This window comes from Orycteropus afer, unplaced genomic scaffold (assembly GCF_000298275.1).
Source record: "Orycteropus afer afer isolate SDZICR_OR568_19922 unplaced genomic scaffold, OryAfe1.0 scaffold00425, whole genome shotgun sequence".
NCBI classification, from domain to species: Eukaryota; Metazoa; Chordata; class Mammalia; order Tubulidentata; family Orycteropodidae; genus Orycteropus; species Orycteropus afer.
In genome coordinates this window covers 1,954,601-1,962,848 of record NW_006922012.1, presented here as the reverse complement: position 1 = coordinate 1,962,848, position 8,248 = coordinate 1,954,601, and positions in this window count along the sequence as shown.

Genomic DNA, 8,248 nt, shown 5'->3' with positions numbered 1-8,248 from the left:
TGAGAATTCTACCACTGAACCACCACTTGTTGAAAGTTAATTAGGTGCCAGACACTATTCCAAGAGCTTTGTTTGTTTGTGTTGTTTCATTTAATCCCCACACTCTATGCAGTTTGTTGTTGTTGTTGTTGTTATGTGCCATCGAGTCGGACCCGACTCATAGTGATCCCTCCTTGGGTTTCTGAGGCAGTATCACTACGGAAGTAGAGTGCCCCATCTTCCTTCTGAGGAGTGGCTGGTGGGTTTGAACCGCCAGCCTTCTGGTTAGCAGTCAAGTGCCTTAGCCACTATGCTACCTATGCAGTACACATTCTAATTATCCTCATTTTTCAGAAAAAGTGCTAAGATACCATGAAGCTCAGATCCATCTGGAGACTGATGTAGGGCTAACTGGCAGGTGCTGGGTATTGTAAAATGTCAGGAGACCACACACAAACACACAGAAAACTAGGAGCACCACATGGGACCTCCTGAAGAGACTCCTCCAAAGATCTCCTCCCCCACTTTCATGCCTCTGTAGTGAAAGGAACATGCTCTAAGTTGTTGGTAGGTGCCGTGGATTCGAATTTGACTCATAGTGACCCTATGTAAAACAGAAGGAAACACTGCCCGGTCTGAAAGCAGCATATTCACAGAAAACTCACTGCCATCAAGTAATTTCCAAGTCATAGTGACCCCTCCTTGGGTTTCCGAGGCGATATTTCTACGGAAGTAGAGTGCCCAACCTTCCTTCCAAGGAGCGGCTGATAGGTTTGAACTGCCAGCCTTCTGGTTAGCAGTCATGTGCCTTAGGCACTACACTACCAGAGCTAGTTTCCTAATTCCTCAAGCCAGGTTTCTCTCTGCCCTCACCACTTCAGAGGCCTTGGCTTTAAAGAGAAGAACTGGTAGTTATAATACCTTAACTGGTCTCCTTGCCGACAGCTTATCCTCCATTCAGCTAACAGGTGATCTTTCTACAAATCATATCTGATCATGTCACTCCATTGCTAGAAATCTTTGCTGTACCTCCCCATAGTTTTCAGAATGAAGTCAAATCTTTCCCTTTGCATTCCTCTCTAGTTTCTTTTTGTGTCACTCCCTCACATATTCCCCTCCTGGTAGCGTAGTGCCTCAGGCACTCTACTGCTAACTAGAAGGCTGGCAGTTCAAACCCACAAGCCACTCCTCGGAAGGAAGGTTGGGCCCCTCAGAAACCCAAGGAGGGGCCACTATGAGTCGGGTCCAACTCGACAGCAAACAGCAGCAGCAGCAGCAGCAGCAGCAGCAGCAACCTCCTTTAAGCAGTACTTGCTGAATTATCCTCACATCCCAGCCTGTTTAATGCCTTCATGATATATATATATATAAATTTTTTTTTTAAATTTTAATAATTTTTGCAGTGTTTCCTCCCCTCCCCTCCTACTCCTGATAACCAACAAAGAAAATTTCCTTCCATACATAACCCTTTCCTTGACTTTTTACAATAATGGACTAATATAATATTTGTTTTTCTGTGATTGACTTATTTCACTCAGCATAATGTCCTCCAAGTTCATCCATGTTATGCAGTATTTTGCAGAGTCTACGTTATTCTTTAGTGTTACATAGTATTCCATTGTGTGTATATACCATAGTTTGGTTATCCATTCTTCAGTTGATGGGCACCTAGGTTATTTCCATCTTTTTGCTATTGTAAATAGTGCTGTGATGAACATGGGTATGCATATATCTGTTCTTGTCCTGGCTCTCACTTCTTTAGGATATATACCTAGTAATAGGATTGCTGGATCAAATGGTATTTCTAATTCCATCTTTTTGAGGAATTGCTATACAGCTTTCCACAGTGGTTATATCATTTGATAGTCCCACCAGCAGTGTGTGAGAGTCTCAATCTCTCCACATCCTTGCCAGCATTTGTTATTTTCTGTCTTGTTGAACTCTGCTATCAGTGCTGGGCAAGATGGTATCTCACTGTTTTGATTTGCATCTCTCTAATGGCTAATGAAGGAGCTCTGGTAGTGTAGTGCCTAAGGCCCTTGACTGCTAACCAGAAGGCTGGCGGTTCAAAGCCACCAGCCGCTCCTCGGAAGGAAGGTTGGGCAATCTACTTTTGTACTGATACCACCTCAGAAACCCAAGGAGGGGTTGCTATGAGTCAGGTCTGACTCGACAGCACATAACAACAACACAATGGCTAATGATGGTGAACATTTCTTCATGTGTTTGTTGGCCACCTGAATATCCTCTTTGGTGAAGTGTCTACTCATGGCTTCTGCCCATTTTTTAATTGTATTGTTTGTCTTTTTTATTGTTGAGGTGTTTTCTATACATTTTAGAGATAAGTCCCCTGTCAGATATGTCGTTGCCCAATATTTCTTCCCAATCTGTAGGTCTCTTTTCACTCTTGGAGAAGTCTTTGGAAGCACATAAAAATTTAATTTCTAGAAGGTCCCCTTTATCTAGTTCATCTTCTGATATTTGTGCATTTTGAGTTATGCTTGACAGTCTATTTATGCCATAAATTAGAGCCCCTAATTTGCCCTGAAGACCAAAGAAGAGTCGATGCTTTTGAGTTGTGGTGTTAGAGAAGAATACTGAAAGAACCATGGACTGCTAAAAGAACTAACAAATCTGTCCTGGAGGAAGTGCAGCTGGAATGCTTCTTGGAAGCAAGAATGCCAGACATTGTCTCACCTACTTTGGTCATGTTGTAAGAAGGGACCACTCCCTGGAGAAGAATATCATGCTTGATAAAGTGAAGGGTCAACAAAAAAGGGGAAGGCCCTCAAGATGGATTGACACAGTGGCTGCAGCGGTGGGATCAGGTATAGCAAGGATCGTGGGGCTGGCACAGGACCAGGCAGTGTTTCGTTCTGCTGTACATAGGGTCGCTGTGAGTCAGAGATGACTTGACAGCACCTAACCACAACAAGAAGAAATTTGCCCCTACATTTTCCTCAAGGAACTTTATAGTTTTCAATTTCCACATTTAAGTCTTTGAACCATCTGGAGTTAGTTTTTGTGTATGGTGTGAGGTACGGATCTTGTTTCATTTTTCTGCAAATAGATATCCAGTTTTGCCAGCACCATTTGTTAAAAGAGACCATCTCTTCCCCATTTAATGGATTTCAGCCTTTGTCTCAGCTGACCATAGGTCAATAATCTATTTCTGGGTTCTCAATTCTATTCCACTGGTCTGTGTGTCTGTCATTGTACCAATATCAGGCTGTTTTGAGTACTGTGGCTGTATAGTAAGTTTTGAGATCTGGGAGTGTGAGACCTCCAACTTTGTTCTTATTTAGTAGTGCTTTGTTTATCTGAGGTCTCTTTTGTTTCCATATAAAATTAGTGATTGTTTTTTCCATATCCTTAAAGAATGTTGATGGGATCTGGATTGGATTGCACTGAATGTATAGACTGCTTTAGGTAATATTGACATTTTCACTACGTTCAATCTTCCAATCCATGAGCATGGTATGTTCTTCCATTTATATGGATCTCTTATGATTTATTGAAGTAGTGTTTTGTAATTTTCTTTGTACAGGTCTTTTGTGTCCCTCATGAGATTTATTCCCAAGTATTTTATTTTTTTGGTAGCAGTGAGTTTGGTTTGAGTTATTGTAAATGGTATTGATTTCCTTATTTCCTTTTCAGCAATCTCTTTGCTGGTTTAGAGGAATCCGACTCATTTTTGGATGTTGATCTTGTATCCTGCCACAATGCTAAATCTCTCAATTAGGTCCAGTAATTTCTTTGCCACATCTCTTGGGTTTTCTATGATCATATCATCAGCATGGGATAGTATGACTTCTTCCTTACCAATTTAGATGCCTTTAATGTCCTTTTGTTGTCTTACTGCCCTGGCTAGGACTTCCAGTACAATGTTGAATAGAAGTGATGATAGAGGACATTCTTGTCTGGTTCCTCTTCATAAGGGGAATGGTCTCAGTCTTTCTTCATTGTGAATAATTTTGTCTGTTGGTTTTGCATAGATGACCTTTATTACGTTGAGGAATTTTCCTTCTATTCCTATTTTGCTGAGGTTTTTTTTTTATTAGGTATGGGTGTTGGATTTTATCAAATGCCTTTTCTGCATCGACTGATATGATCATGTGGTTTTTTTCCTTTGCTTTGTTTATGTGATGGACAACGTTGAATTTTTCTCTAATGCTGAACCATCCCTGCATACCCAGTATGAATCCTACTTGGTCATAATGTATTATTTCTTTGATATGTTGTTGGAGTCTATTGGCTTGGATGAGGGATATTGGTCTGTAGTTTTCCTTGTTAGTGATGTCTTTGCCTGATTTGGGTATCAGGGTTATGCTGCTTCATAAAATTGATTTGGGAGGATTCCATCCTTTTCTATGTTCTGGAATAGTTTGAGTAGGATTGGTGTCAGTTCTTCTCTGAATGTTCACTAGAATTCTCCAGTGAAACCATCTGGGCGAGGGCTTTTTCATTGTTGGTATTTTTTTTTTTTTTTTTCAATTGTGCCTTAGGTGCAAATTTACAGAGTAGATTTTGTTTTACATTCATGATTTCATGTACATTTGGTTGCACTCCCCAATTACCATCCCCAATCCTAACCCACTCTCCTCCTCTCCCTTCCCAGTAAACTGACACCCCCCCACCCCATGCCCTTCATAGTTATGCAGTCCTCTGTGTCCTACTTTTCCTCCATGTGAATATTGCTCTTCTGGTGCCTCATGGCCTATTGCTTCAAGGGATGTATCTCCATAGAGTATGTGGCTGCGTCATCCTGGGTTGAGTGGTCTGCGTGTATGTCTTATTTACTATTTGGCTGAGAGCCAGCCCTTGGGAGTAAGTTTTATTGCAGGCCCAAAGGGTATCCCAGGGCCATAGTATTGGGGGTCCCAACAGACTCCATCCGACAAGTAATTCTGGTCATTATTGTGTTTTTGGATTTTGTTGTTTTTCCTCCCACTATATCCAGGATCTCCATTTGATCCCTTCCCAAGTGGTTGGCATTGGTAGCTGGGCACCATCTAGTTCTTCTGGTCTTGAGGTACATCATGTCCTAGGGCTGATTGTTGCTAAATTTCCTTGGTTTTATTCACTCTTCTTTGCTTCTGATGATAGGAGACCATTAGCTGTATCTTAGATGGCCACTCAAAAGCTTTTAAGACCCCATTTGCTATGTACCAATGTAGGTTGAGGAACAAGATCTTTATATATTTTGTTGTACCAATTGAGTCTGGTGTCCCCCAATACTATGGTCCTGAGTTGGTAGATCTGTTGGATCTCTCTCCCACAGTGTCTGCTGTCTGTGAGGGATTGCTCTATGTCTGTCTTCTGCTGTTTCTGTAATGATTACAGGTATTTTATATCACTGGTGTCTGTGCAAGATTAGCCTCAGCGGAATCTATCTTTGATCTAGAGTATAAGTCTGTTTACTGACCCCCATCTGATCTTCTCAGTTCTTTATGTTTATCTGTAGCCTGGTGTTTGGTGTTAATAGTAATTCAGTATTGTGGGTACACTGGTATTAGCCTCTGTCATCTAGATCTTATGTGCACAGTTCGGTGTCCTCCCTTTCCCCAATGCTATCATACTGGTCACAGACTCTTTCCATATCATCCCTCCCCTTACCCACCTCAGTGTATGGTCCTCAACTAGCCTGAAATTATCCCCTTCCCTTCTCTCCCCTCCCCGATAACCTACAAAGTGAGTTCCCTTCTTTGATAGTTGGAGCTGTGTCAACTTGGCTGGACCACAATTCTGTGTGGTTTAAGCAGTTGTGATGTGGTTATTCCCATGATAGGATCAGATGAATATGTTTTGAGCAGCCAATCCATTGAAACAGAGTTTCCCTAGGGGTGTGGCCTGCTTCAGTATATTTATGGACATCCTGGGAAAAGAGACACTCCTCTGTGGATTGGGATTCTGTTGTGCTGCCTACAACTGTCCGTGAGTGAACAATCCACCATTCGGCCTGGAGATCTTGACTTCATCATTTGTTGGAGTGAACAGCCAGTATACTGCCTGTCAACCTTGAGCTTCTCAGCCCCTGCAGCTGTGTGAGTAGGGAAAAGCCTCCAGCTTGACGTTTGATCCAAGAACTTTGGACTTGCCAGCTTCTATAAGTGTGTAAGTCATTTTCCTAAGATAAATTTCTCTTTGTCTCTCTCTCTATAAGCTTTATTGGTTTTGTTTCTCTAGAGAACCCAGTCAAACACACCTTCTTTAAGCAAATCCTTCCTTCTCTTTTTACAGTAATGGGCTCATACAATATTTGTCCTTCTGTGATTGACTTATTTCACTCAGCATAATGTCCTCCAGGTTCATCCATGTTGTGAAATGATTCACATATCCTTCATTGTTCTTTAATGTAGCATAGTATTCCATTGTGTGAACTTACCATAGTTTGGTTATCCATTCATTTGTTGATGGGCATCTAGGTTGTTTCCATCCCTTTGCTGTAGTGAATTGTGCTGCGATGAACATAGGTGTGCATATGCCTGTTTGTGTCCTGCCTCTCACTTCTTTAGGACGTATTCCTAGTAGAGGAATTGCTGAGTCAAATGGTATTTCTATTTTCAGTTTTTTAAGGAAACGCCATACCATTTGCCACAATGGTTGTACCATTTCACAATCCTACCAGCACTATATATAACAGTTCCAATCTCCCTGCAACCTCACCAGCATTTGTTATTTTCTGTCCTGTTGAACTTTGCTATTTTGGCTGGTGTGAGATGATAGCTCATCGTTGTTTTGATTTGCATCTCTCTAATGACTAAAGATCGCGAGCAATTCCTCATGTGTTTGTTAGCTACCAGCATATCGTTTTTAATGAAGTGTCTGTTTAAGTCTTTTGCTGATTTTTGAATTGGGTTGTTTGTCTTTTTGGTGTTGAGGTGTTGAAGTTTTCTATTGATTTTGGAGATAAGTCCTTTGTCAGATATGTCATTGGCAAGTATTTTCTCCCAATCTGTAGGTTCTCTTTTTACTCTTTTGATGAAATCTTTCAATGCACATAAGAATTTAATTTTTAAAAGATCCCAGTCATTTACATTCTCTTTTACCTCCTGTGAATTCTGGGTTATGTTTGATAGTCAATTTATGCTATAAATTAGGCCCCTAGATTTGCCCCTATTTTATCTTTGATGAGTTTTATAGTTTTGGATTTTACATTTAAGTCTTTGATCCAGCTTGAGTTTGTTTTTGTGTATGGGGTGAGGTATGGGTCTTGTTTCATTTTTGTGCAAGTGGATATCCAATTTTGCCAGCACCATTTGTGGGTTTTGGACATTTGTTGAAGATCAGCTGTCCATTGATGGGTGGGTCTATTTCTGGGTTTTTTATTTGGTTCCATTGGTCTATGTGTCTGTCATTGTACCAATACCACACTGTTTTGACTACTGTGTCTGTATAGTAGGTTTGGAGATTTGGGAATTTGAGACCTCCTACTTTGTCCTTCTTCTTCAGTAGTGCTCTGCTTATTCAAGGTCTCTTTCCTTTCCATATGAAGTTAGTAATTGATGTTTTCATGTCCTTAAAAAATGTTGGTATCTGAATTGGGATTGCATTAAATGTGTAGATTGCTTTAGGTAATATTTACATTTTCACAATATTCACACTACCTATCCATGAACAAGGCAGGTTCTTCCATTTGTATGTTGTTGTTGTTGTTGTTAAGTGCCGTCGAGTCGGCCCCGACTCATAGCGACCCCTCCTTGGGTTTCCGAGGCAGTATCGCTACGGAAGTAGGATTGCCCAACCTTCCTTCCGAGGAGTGGCTGGTCCATTTGTATAGCTCCCTTCTTGTCTCCTATGGTAGTGTTTTATAGTTTTCTTTTGTGTCTTTGGTAAAATTTAATCCTAAATATTTTATCTTTTTAGTAGCTATTATAAATGGTGTTGTTTCCCTTATTTCTTTTTTAGAGGTCTCTTTGCTGGTGTAGAGGAATCCAACTGATTATTGTATGTTGACCTTGTATCCTGCCACTTTGCTGAACCTCTCTATTAGTTCCAGTAGGCTTTTTTTTTTTTTTTTTTGCTGAGTCTCTTGAGTTTTCTATGTATAGGATCATGCCATCCACAAGAAATAACCTTACTTTCTCTTTGTCAATTTGGATGCCTTTTATTTTTCTTTCTTGCCTTATTGCCCTGGCTAGGAGTTCCAATACAATGTTAAGTAGGAGTGGTGATAGAGGGCATCCCTATCTGGTTCCCGTTCATAAGGGGAATGCTTTGAGTCTTTCTCCATTAATAATAATGTTGGCCATTGTCTTTATGTATGTCC